At 40.9% G+C, this 11,299-nt stretch overlaps 1 pseudogene across 1 annotated transcript; it reads left to right on the top strand.

Moving 5' to 3' along the window:
- Positions 1-2,142: 2,142 nt before the first annotated feature.
- Positions 2,143-3,528, top strand: LOC309849192 (serine/threonine-protein kinase 26 pseudogene; annotated as a pseudogene). Its single transcript has 2 exons — positions 2,143-2,929; positions 3,154-3,528. The product of its transcript is annotated as a serine/threonine-protein kinase 26 pseudogene (transcript).
- The last annotated feature ends 7,771 nt before the right edge of the window (positions 3,529-11,299 follow it).

The raw sequence follows: 11,299 nt of genomic DNA, 5'->3' as shown, positions 1-11,299 counted from the left end.
CTCTGCTTTTGGCTCAGGTCATGGTCCCAGGGTCCTAGGATTGAGCCCTGCATCAGGCTCTCTCGGCAAGGAGGCTGCTTCCCCCTTTCTCTCTGCCTGCCTACTTGTGATCCCTCTCTCTCTGTCAAAGAAATAAATGAAATCTTTTTAAAAATTTTTAAAAAAGAAAAATGAAACTTCAAAAAGAGCAGATGTTAGTACTGAAAACACAAGTACTTTGAGTGAAACTAGCACAGAAACTGGAAATACCTCACCTCAAACTCAGTCCCCAAATAAGAATGGGATAGCATGCCCTTGACTTCAGAACAGAACTCATGGCTCTTCAGAGTGTGTAATCACTTACACAGTAAATTCCAGAAAATTATTCCTGTCCCAACCACATCACATGCCTACATCTGCCAAAATGGCACCACCTCTTGGATGATGGTTGAAATTACTATTTTTAAAAAGAACTGCATTTTCTGTCCACAACAGCCAAGCGGTGGATAGAGCCTAGATGTCCATCAACAGATGAATGGATAAAGAAGATGTGGTGTATATACACTAATAGAATACTATGCAACCATAAAAAAAACCCTGAAATCTTGCCATTTGCACAACATGGATGGAACTAAAGGGTATTATGCTAAGCGAAATAAGTCAGAGAAAGACAATTATCATATGATCTCTCTGATATGAGGAATTTGGGAAGCAGGGCGGGGGTGAGGGGAAGGGAGGGAAAAATGAAGCAAGATGGGACTGAGGAGGAAGACAAACCATAAAAAGACTCTTAATCTCAGGAAACAAACTGAGGGTGGCTAGGTAATGGATGTTGGGGAGGGTATGTGCGATGGTGAGTGCTATGAATTGTATAAAACCAACAATTCACAGACCTGTACCCCTGAAACAAATAATACATTGTATGTTAATACATTTAAAAAATAAAAATAAAAATAGCTGCATCTTTGCTTTTCGGTTGTTGTCCTCCACTGGGATGCAGGGAGTCTTAGAAACGTAATGCTTTGACCTTACGAACTCCTGAGTTCTAAGTTATCTGTCCCTTGGTCAAGAGCTGCAGCTAGTGAAAAGATGGAATAAAGACTTCGAGAAGACAGAAATGCCCAGCAGAGAGAGAAGGAGCAGGAGGGGAGCACTGAAGACTCTGGAGACTAACTGATCTCTCCACAATTTGACCTAAGGCTTCAGCAGCGCAAACATTTGTTTAATGAAATCATACATGGAACAAAAAAAAAAAATTAGAAACAGATAAGCCCAGAGCCTCTCTGATGGATGTTATGATTGGAGCCTGGACCTCTGCCCACTGGCCTTGTCCTTCCATTCCCGACGCAGTTGAGATGGTGCCAGGATTCCAGGAAAGAGGCTTGGAAAACCACTAGCCTATTGGAAGTTGGTATAGTGAAAGAGAACATCTCTGATATAAAAACCATTCTTTCAGGATGCCCGGGTGGCTCAGTTGGTTAAGTAGCTGTCTTCAGCTCAGGTCATGATCCCAGCGTCCTGGGATGGAGTCCCACATCGGGCTCCTTGCTTGGCAGGGAGCCTGCTTCTCCCTCTGCCTCTGCCTGTCACTCTGTCTGCCTGTGCTCAGTCTCGCTCCTCTCTCTCTTTAAAAAAAAAAACAAAAAAACAAAAAAAAAAAAACCATTCTTTTGGAGTGCCTGGGTGGCTCAGTGGGTTAAAGCCTCTGCCTTCGGCTCAGGTCATGATCTCAGGGTCCTGGGATAGAGCCCCACATTGAGCTCTCTGCTCACTGGGGAGCCTGCTTCTCCCTCTATCTCTGCCTGCCTCTCTGCCTACTTGTGATCTCTGTCTGTCAAATAAATAAATAAATGAAATCTTAAAAACAAAACAAAAAACGTTCTTTCCTTTAAACCTCTAATTACACAGCAGGGAGGCACAGAGGCATGGCATCTGTGGAGCCCAGTTCAGGGCCACAGTCACACACAGCGGCCACAGCTGATAAGACTGAGTCCCAGACAGCCCCACTGGGAACAACCACCCCACTTCTGTGTGTTCTGGTGGAAAAATCTGAGAGGGCCACTGAGCTACTGCTCCCCAACCACCCCACCCCCGCCAAACCCCCAGGAAGAGCAGTCTGAGCCCGGGACACCACAGGAGCAATGCGCAGCTGCGGTCGCCTTCATGGCCCGCTTGCCCGTGCCTGTCCAAGGTCCCGGGATGTAGAATAATACAGCCGATCCAGAAGCACTTTTCACCTTAGAACACACTGGAAAGCCTCCTTTGGAGAAGTTTTCAAAGGATTTGATAACTGTACCCAGCAAGTGGTTGCTATTAAAACCGTAGACCTTGAGGAACCCGAAGATCAAACTGAAGACATTCAGCAGGAAGTAACTTGAGTCAGTGTGACAGCTCATGTGTAACAAAATACTGTGGATCATATTTAAAGCGTTCAAACTTATGGAAACTAATGAAATACCTGGGCGGTGGTTGTTCAGCACTGGGTCCATTTCAGGAGTTCCAGATTGCCATATCATGCTAAAGGAAATCTGCGTTCAAAGAAGAAAATTCACCGAGACACAAAAACCGCCAACATCTTGCTGTCAGAACAAGGAGATGATAAACTTGCTGACTTTGGAGTTACTGGCCAGCTGAGAGATACACGTATTTAAAAGACTACTCTTGCTGGAACACAATTTTGGATGGCTCCTGAAGGGGAGCCAACAGGGGGCTGATGACTCAAAAGCTGACATTTGGTCATTGGGAATTACTGCTATTGAAATAGCCAAGGGAGGGCCACCTAACTCTGAAATGCATTCAATGAGAGTTCTGTATCTTATTCCAAAAAACGGTCCTCCAACTCTTGTTGGAGACTTTACTAAGTCCTTCAAGGAGTTTACTGACACTTGCCTGAACAAAGATCCATCATTTCGTCCTGCAGCTAAAGAATTTCTTGAAACATAAATTCATTGTGGAAAAATTCAAAGAAGATTCTTTTTTAAAGATTTTTATTTACTTACTTGACAGAGAGAGATAGAGACAGCAACAGAGATAGTGAGGGAGAGCAGGAGCAGGGTGGAGAGGGAGAAGCAGGCTCCCCGCTGAGCAGGGAGACCAAAGGGGGTCTCTATCCCAGGACCTTGAGATCATGACCTGAGTCGAAAGCAGGCACTTAATGACTGAGCCCTCCCCCAGGCACGCCTCAATGAAGACTTCTTATCTGACCAAACTGATAGCTCAATTTAAGAGATGGAAGGCAGAACAGGACAGTGATGATGAAATTGATTCTGGGAGCTCTGGTTTGGAATCCACCAGCAGAGAAAATAATACTCCTCCTAAATGGAGCTTTACCATCGTGTGAAAGAAAGCCCAATCCAAAGAAACCACAGAATGGGGCAGAACAAAATCTTGTGCAAACCCTGAGCTGTTTGTCTATGATAATCACACCTTTGTTTGCTCAACTTGAAAAGTGGGTTGAGGATAACACTAGCAGGAATCAAGCAATTGAAGAACTCGAGAACAGTATTCCTGTGGCAGAAGCAGCCTGTCCTGGCATCACAGATAAAATAGTAAAGAAATTAATTGAAAATTTTTGAAAGTGTTCAGTAGATGAATCGCCCGAAGGAACTTATTATTGGCTTCTATTACATACGGAACCAGAGAAACCCACCACAGTTACTTCAGGCTAAAAGTGACTATTGGTGGGGAGGTGGAAACAAGTCATACCTTTTTAAAAGAGAGGCTTTTCATAAACTCTTGGAAACGAGACCTGGAAAAGTATTGACTTTTTCACCAAGTTCGGATGATCTCCCGGGCAGCTCAGTGACAATCACATTTGAGAGCCATATGTTTGAAATATTTATAGGCAACAGAGGTACCCCTTGGTATGAAGTATTAACCTTCTCTTTTAGAAGAGGCAATTAACCCTATTTGACATGGGTGGAAATTTAAAGCAATACTAATTAGCCATGGATGGGGTTTTTAACAATACTAAGGGAATTAGCCAGGCTTCATTTTTAAAATCCTCAACTCATATCTCATATTATATGCTTGGATTTTGGGAGCTTAAACAAAGCTGAAAATCATGTAATTAAATACCTGATTGACAGGAATGAGTATAACTCACACCAGCATATTTTTGTCATGGGAATGAAATGTCCTATAAACTATTGGTACATTTTTGTTTTTCATAATCATCTAGTACATAAGCATCATGTGTTCATTTTTGAAAGACTATTGCAATTAACACTTTCTCGTTCATATGAAAATAACCATAGTACAGGCTGATTTCTGCTCCTGCAAAGTTAAATTAGACCGTATAGTTAATTTTCAGTTATGGTACTGTTACATGGGTAATACCTTTTCTTTTTTAATTCCTGTATAAATATTATGCCTGCCTAGGTCCTGAACTGGGCCTACATTTCAATAGTTGTAGAATTATTGTTGTAGTCTTTACAGTTAATATTTTATTGTTTGGATCAGCACAGTTTTGTTTTTGTACAGAAGTCATTTTTAAAGATCTGAATAATTGCCAAATATCAGAAAAAAAGTGTTCTTCAAGTAAAGAACAGTTTTTTGTCAAAAGGCCATTACCTCCTCTTTTTCTGTAATAATATGGACACTTGAATAAGTTGTGGTTGTGTCCTATGCCAAAATATTTCTTTTCATTGGTGCCTATACTGTAACAATTACTTTTAACACATTGTATTTTGAAGTAATAGTTTAGTTAAAATGTTCACCTCTTATGTAACTGGAACTCAATTATATTTTATAATTTATAGAGATCTGGAAACAATTTTGCAACTCATATTATGGGTTAAATAAATGTTTTTCTAAAAGTAAAAGCCACAAATTTATAAATTGATTATCTGAAACTTTTTTTTTTTTTATTTGAAACTTTACAACACAGCTGCATCATGGATAGAAATTGTATTGCTTATTCATTATTAGATTATTAGTCCTGTAAACTGTTTCTAGGTGAATCACACTCCATTGTTTTGGTGGGGTCTAAAACTAAATATATACATTTTTTAAAAAAAAACCCATAATCAAAAATTTATTATTTTAGTTTTTAATTTCTAAACAAATACTGGGAAGGATTAACACAGAAAAGAAAGACATAACTGTTGGTTTTCAGCCAGATCCTTTGTACTATTAACATCTCTATCTTCAAATAACATGGTGCTAGCTAGCTTAAGAAAAGCAAGGGAGGGTCGGGCAGTCTCTCATATCTATACACAGAGGTACTCCTCATCTCAGATACTGCGGAGATGTAGAAACCCAGCCACTCCCTTCCTCATATATCTTGTTGCTGCTTCTGTCTTGCTGCAGATGGGTTTTTCTATCCTAAGTCTGTGGAAAGCAAATGGCTACTGTAACTCCTGATCTACATCTCTGTCCATGAAATCAGCCAAATTCCAAATCTAAGTTTGTTAGAAAGTACTTTGCTTGGCCCAGGTTGAGTTGAGCACTTCCAGTCCCATCAGGATAACCCAGCTGACAACGCTGCCAGGGGGTAGGGCAAGTTTCAGAAAAAGAGAACAAGGTGCTGGTTAAACTAATAACAGCTTCCCAGCACCCCGTTCCCAGAGCCTGTGCCCCCTGACACAGCAGTGACACAGATGAGCTGGGCCAGCTGGTACCAGTCAGCAAGAGTCGGTTCTACCCATCGCTTCCCAACTCCATATTCAATGATGTTATATGGCTAGCTTGAAATCAACCACGGTAGGAATATTGATACCACACAAACTGGCAAATGCTGTAAATCAGAGATGATTTTTCAGAGTTTCTTTACCAGCACAACACTGTCACCTAAGTCTTCATAATTTGTGATGTCGGAGACAGTGACATTCACATCTACTGGCACGCTGTGAAACTCAACAGAGAGCTTGAGTGTCCTTTTCCTCACAAGTTCATTCCTCTAGAAGGCGCCTAGTAGATCGTTCACTGAGATATGTTTATATGCTTAAGAAAAAAAATAAAGCAAGACTCGTGCATCAGCATGGGTCAAAGGCTGCACATCTCTGATTCCACACAAAGCCTTGTTTCCTGCTATACTTAGTACAGGGACAGGTCTAGGTAAGAGGGGTCCCCCAAATCAGCCACATTCTTGGTGTAAAAATAGAAAAGTAACAAAAGGAGAACTCCAAGGCAGAAGGTGAGAAGAAATAGCAGAAAGAATTTACAAGAACAGTTATTGGAATACAGCAAGTACTCAATATGTATTTCAGAAAGGAGGAAGAGAAGAAAGGAAGTGGAAAAGCAGTGGAGCTAAAGGGACAAGAGGGATAAAGGGAGGATGGAAAATGTAAAAGGAAATAACGAGCCATCGATCAAAGGAGACGATCCTCCACTGAGAGTACAGGCAAAAGACAGGTTAATTGATAAATACAAAAGCATTCATTCAACAAATCATATCAAGCACTGAACCTGGGACAGGGTTGGCCATACAACAGTTCTGAAGACATGGTCCCTGCTCAGGTGTTGTGCAATTTAGTGGAAGAAAGATTTATATCATCCTTTCAGTATCAGTCCACGCTATGATAAGTTAACCATAGAGTGGTGAGGGAAACCACAGAAAAGCTTCTACCCCAAATGTGGGAGTCAGAAAAGACCTCCCAGAAGGGGTGCATATAAGCCAAGCCCCCAAAGAACACATAAAAGCTTCACAAGTGAATAGGCTGAAACAAAAGATGTTTCAGATGGAGGGGAAAATGAATAAAATGGGTAAGGAGGTGAATAGAAATAGGCAATCAAGAGTCTGAAGGAAGTACAGACTGGCTGAGTACAGTACACAAGAGAGTAAAACAACGCCAAAGGCAAGGGAAGCAAGGGAAAAAATGAACTACTGGGATTACATCAAGATCAAAAGCTTTTGCACAGCAAAGGAAACAGTTAACAAAATCAAAAGACAACTGACAGAATGGGAGAAGATATTTGCAAACGACATATCAGATAAAGGACTAGTGTCCAGAATCTATAAAGAACTTAGCAAACTCAACACCCGAAGAACAAATAATCCAATCAAGAAATGGGCAGAGCACATGAACAGACATTTCTGCAAAGAAGACATCCAGATGGCCAACAGACACATGAAAAAGTGCTCCATATCACTCGGCATCAGGGAAATACAAATCAAAACCACAATGAGATATCACCTCACACCAGTCAGAATGGCTAAAATCAACAAGTCAGGAAATGACAGATGCTGGCGAGGATGCGGAGAAAGGGGAACCCTCCTACAGTGTTGGTGGGAATGCAAGCTGGTGCAGCCACTCTGGAAAACAGCATGGAGGTTCCTCAAAATGTTGAAAATAGAACTGCCCTATGACCCAGCAATTGCACTATTGGGTATTTACCCTAAAGATACAAATGTAGTGATCCAAAGGGGCACATGCACCCAAATGTTTATAGCAGCAATGTCCACAATAGCCAAACTATGGAAAGAACCTAGATGTCCATCAACAGATGAATGGATCAAGAAGATGTGGTATATATACACAATGGAATACTATGCAGCCATCAAAAGAAATGAAATCTTGCCATTTGCAACAACATGGATGGAACTAGAGCGTATCATGCTTAGCGAAATAAGTCAAGCAGAGAAAGACAACTATCATATGATCTCCCTGATATGAGGAAGTGGTGATGCAACATGGAGGCTTAAGTGGGTAGGAGAAGAATCAATGAAACAAGATGGAATTGGGAGGGAGACAAACCATAAGTGACTCTTAATCTCACAAAACAAACTGAGGGTTGCTGGGGGGAGGGGGTTTGAAAGAAGGGGGTGGGATTATGGACATTGGGGAGGGTATGTGCTTTGGTGAGTGCTGTGAAGTGTGTAAACCTGGTGATTCACAGACCTGTACCCCTGGGGATAAAAATATATGTTTATAAAAAATAAAAAATTAAAAAAAAAAAAAAAGAGACTCACAGGGGATGCCTGGGTGGCTCAGTGGGTTAAGCGTCTGCCTTCAGCTCGGGTCATGATCTCAGGGTCCTGCAATAGAGCCCCACATCAGGCTCTCTGCTCAGCGGCAAGCCTGCTTCCCCCCTCTCTCTGCCTGCCTCTCTGTCTACTTGTGATCTCTGTCTGTCAAATAAATAAATAAAATCTTTAAAAATAAGAAAATAAAAGAGTCTCACAGATTCCTGACTCGGGCAGGTGGATGGATGGTGGTGTTATTGATAATGAGGAGGAAATAAAAGAAAACAGGTTTAGAGGAGTATACCAGGAGTTTGATTTTGAGGTGCTGTGGGGCATCCTGACAGAGATGTGGTGAACGCAGTTAATTAGCAAAGCATGAGAGGGATTACTGTGATTTACAATTTTTTACATGTTGGGTTTTGAGAGGGTCAATAACATCGCTTTTCCCCATCCAAGCTGGCAATCAAATGAAACATGGGCATGCACAAAAGAAGCAAAATATCACCTTTGAGTATAGATAAATGCTTGTGTGAAAGGACTTCAACCCAAAATGGAATCAGAGGATATAAAATAGAGAATCTCAAACAGGTGCCTTCAGAAAAACAGAACTCAAGAACCAAGTGACTGGGGGCACCTGGATGGCTCAGTTGGTTAAGTGTCTGCCTTCAGCTCAGGTCATGATCCCAGAGTCCTGCCTCCAGCTCACATTGAGCCATGCATCAGGGCTCCCCGCTCAGTGGGGAGTCTGTTTCCCCCTTTCCCTCTGCCCCCCCCCACAGTTCGTGAGTGTGTGCGCATGCACATATGTGTGCTCTCTCTCTCTCTCAAATAAATAAAATCTTTAAAACAAATAAAGAACCAAGAGACTGATTTACATTGAGTGCCTGATTTATAGAAGACCAAGACTTATCTCTTGATCTCTGGACATCTGCCAGGAATCTTTCTACATCTTCAAGCCAATGAACTTACTGCTTAGACTCTGACCAGACTTCCTCCTCTTTGCGTTCCTTGCCCATAAATACTGCATACCCCCCAACCCTCCACAGTTTGACCTGTAGCTTGTTATAGCATGGCTACCCAAATTGCAATTCCTCTGCTATTCCCAAGTAAACTTAATTTCTGGTAGTTTTACTTTATCTCCGTTTACCTCTTTATTTAGATTGACATTTGGGAAACTTACATTTCTAATATTTCCTTTCTGATTTAGAGAGACTATGGTAGTCAGCCTCCAAGATGGCCCCCAATCACCTCTGCCACCTCTCCCACACTGAATAGGGCTGAACTGTATGACTAATAGAATGCTATGAAAATGGCAAATGTGATTTCTGAGGCTGGGTTGTAAAAGATGCTACAACATCTATCTTGTTCTCTTTTGGATCTCTCACTCTGGGGGAAGCCAGTTGCCATGTCATTAAGTTATTCAAGTAGCCCTAAAGAGATTCTCACATGGTAAGGGACTGAGAGAGGTCCTGCCAATAGCCATGAGGGAGAGCCATCTTGGAAGCAGATCCTCCAAGTCAAGCCACCAGATGACTTAGGTCCCAACCAAGCATCACCCAGGGATCATGTGTCTGGGTGATGTTTTTCATCTGCCTATGAGGATTATCTCGGTCACAGAGCTCTGAAGGGCAGTAACATCTTAGAGTCTTCTTTATAACTCTAATGTTTATCTTATCTGATCTATGGTTACTAGATGTTTTGTGCAGTTTCATGGGGTATCAAAGCAGGCAGGATCATTTGGCTAAAAATCTGCTCATTTATTAGGACTCTGTTTAAAGCAATTGGATGTGTAAAAGATTAAGTTTATTGCTAGTGCTAAGTGGTCACATACTTTGTGAAGAAGAAAACGTATGGGGCCAATATTTGGAAGCCATCTTTGGCTCATTTAGATAACTAATTCTCACAAGTCTCCAGAGAACCCTGATGCCTTGGTCTGCCAAAGAATGGCTGACCTAGAGGAAAAAATAATATATGATTCTTGTGAGCAGTGTCAGAGTGGCTTTAAAAAGAAGGGGGGGGGTCAGTTTTTTCTTCCAAGTCTCTTTTCCTGAAGAGAAGTAAAAAGGGAAGAAGAGGGAGATTATTGTAATGGGAGTTCTATCCACAAAGAAGGAAATACTAGGACTGAGGAATAACTGTTCTTTCGCATGAAGATACCCTCCAAAATGATGATTTTACATCCTAAGAAACATATTTTCTATGGGGGCTTTTTGATGTTCTTGTGCTTGTTGTTGAGAAGAAAAAGCTTAAATGAGAACTTCCTGGTTTTCTCTAAGCAGGAAGCAGTTTCATTACTCTGACAAATTGCAGCACTTTGCCTGTAAGTGATACAAGCTGTTTATATATCCTTACCTTAATTAGTAATCTCTGACTAAAGATGATTATCTCATAAGTGTTCTTAACAGAGTTTCTTTAAAGAATTCGAAGAAATACATTTATTTTCAGTGTTGTAAAAGGTATAGAAATTGTGTCAACCTTGAAAATAAAACAGCCAGTTATTTTAACAGCAAAATGGGTTCATTCCTGAATAGCAGAGGAATTGCAATTCAGAACAAGAAAACTATGGTGAACCATAGGCAAGCCCAAAAAACAAAGGAGAGGAACCCTCCTTTACAGAGGAAAGGGGAGAGTTAGGAAGGGCTGTAACAAACAAAAAGTCCCTTGGAGTAACCTGGGAGTTGGAAACGTAGTGTCTTTTCATTGGGTGATTTGTGACAGTCTCTCATTGGTTGGGCTGTTGCTGGGCAAGGAGAAAATCTTCCTCCTGCTGGGTTAGTAGAGTAGGGTTTTTCCTGTTGGGATCTGCAAATAGCTCCAACCAATGGTAGGTCTGTGAGAGCTTCCCCCTTCTGACTGCCCAACTCCATTTTAAATTAGGTTTTCTTTGTTTGGTTTCACAGTTGAGATCTAATATTCAAGCTGTTAACCTCTGGTCAGTTTTTAGTTTCTTTCATTTCTCCTTTACAACATCATGTCCCCATAATCATCCATTCATTCAACCATTAATTTATTCATCAAATCTGAATAAATGTATTCTATGCATTAAGAATGGTCCTGGGTGATTTGAGATGATAGTTGTTGAAGCCAGAACTGGGAATTAAATTAAATAGCAAACAAAAATGATTCACAGACCTGTACCCCTGGGGATAAAAATATATGTTTATAAAAAATAAAAAATTAATTTAAAAAAATGATTTTTTTTTTAAAATGAACAAGAACCCCTATAGAATATTTCGTTCCTGGATGTTTTGACACATTGGTCTCAGCTGTTTTCTTCCTTCTCCTTCCATTCACATTTAGGGAAATTCATACTAAATTGGCACAAAAAATTCAGGAAAAGACAACAGAAGAACAAACCTAACAAAAAAAATCTCCACCTTGAGATTTAATGAATAGAATTGTGTCACTTTACAC

This window comes from Mustela nivalis, assembly GCF_964662115.1.
Source record: "Mustela nivalis genome assembly, chromosome: 15".
In the NCBI taxonomy this organism is placed as follows: domain Eukaryota; kingdom Metazoa; phylum Chordata; class Mammalia; order Carnivora; family Mustelidae; genus Mustela; species Mustela nivalis.
This window is presented reverse-complemented; position numbering and strand designations above follow the sequence as displayed.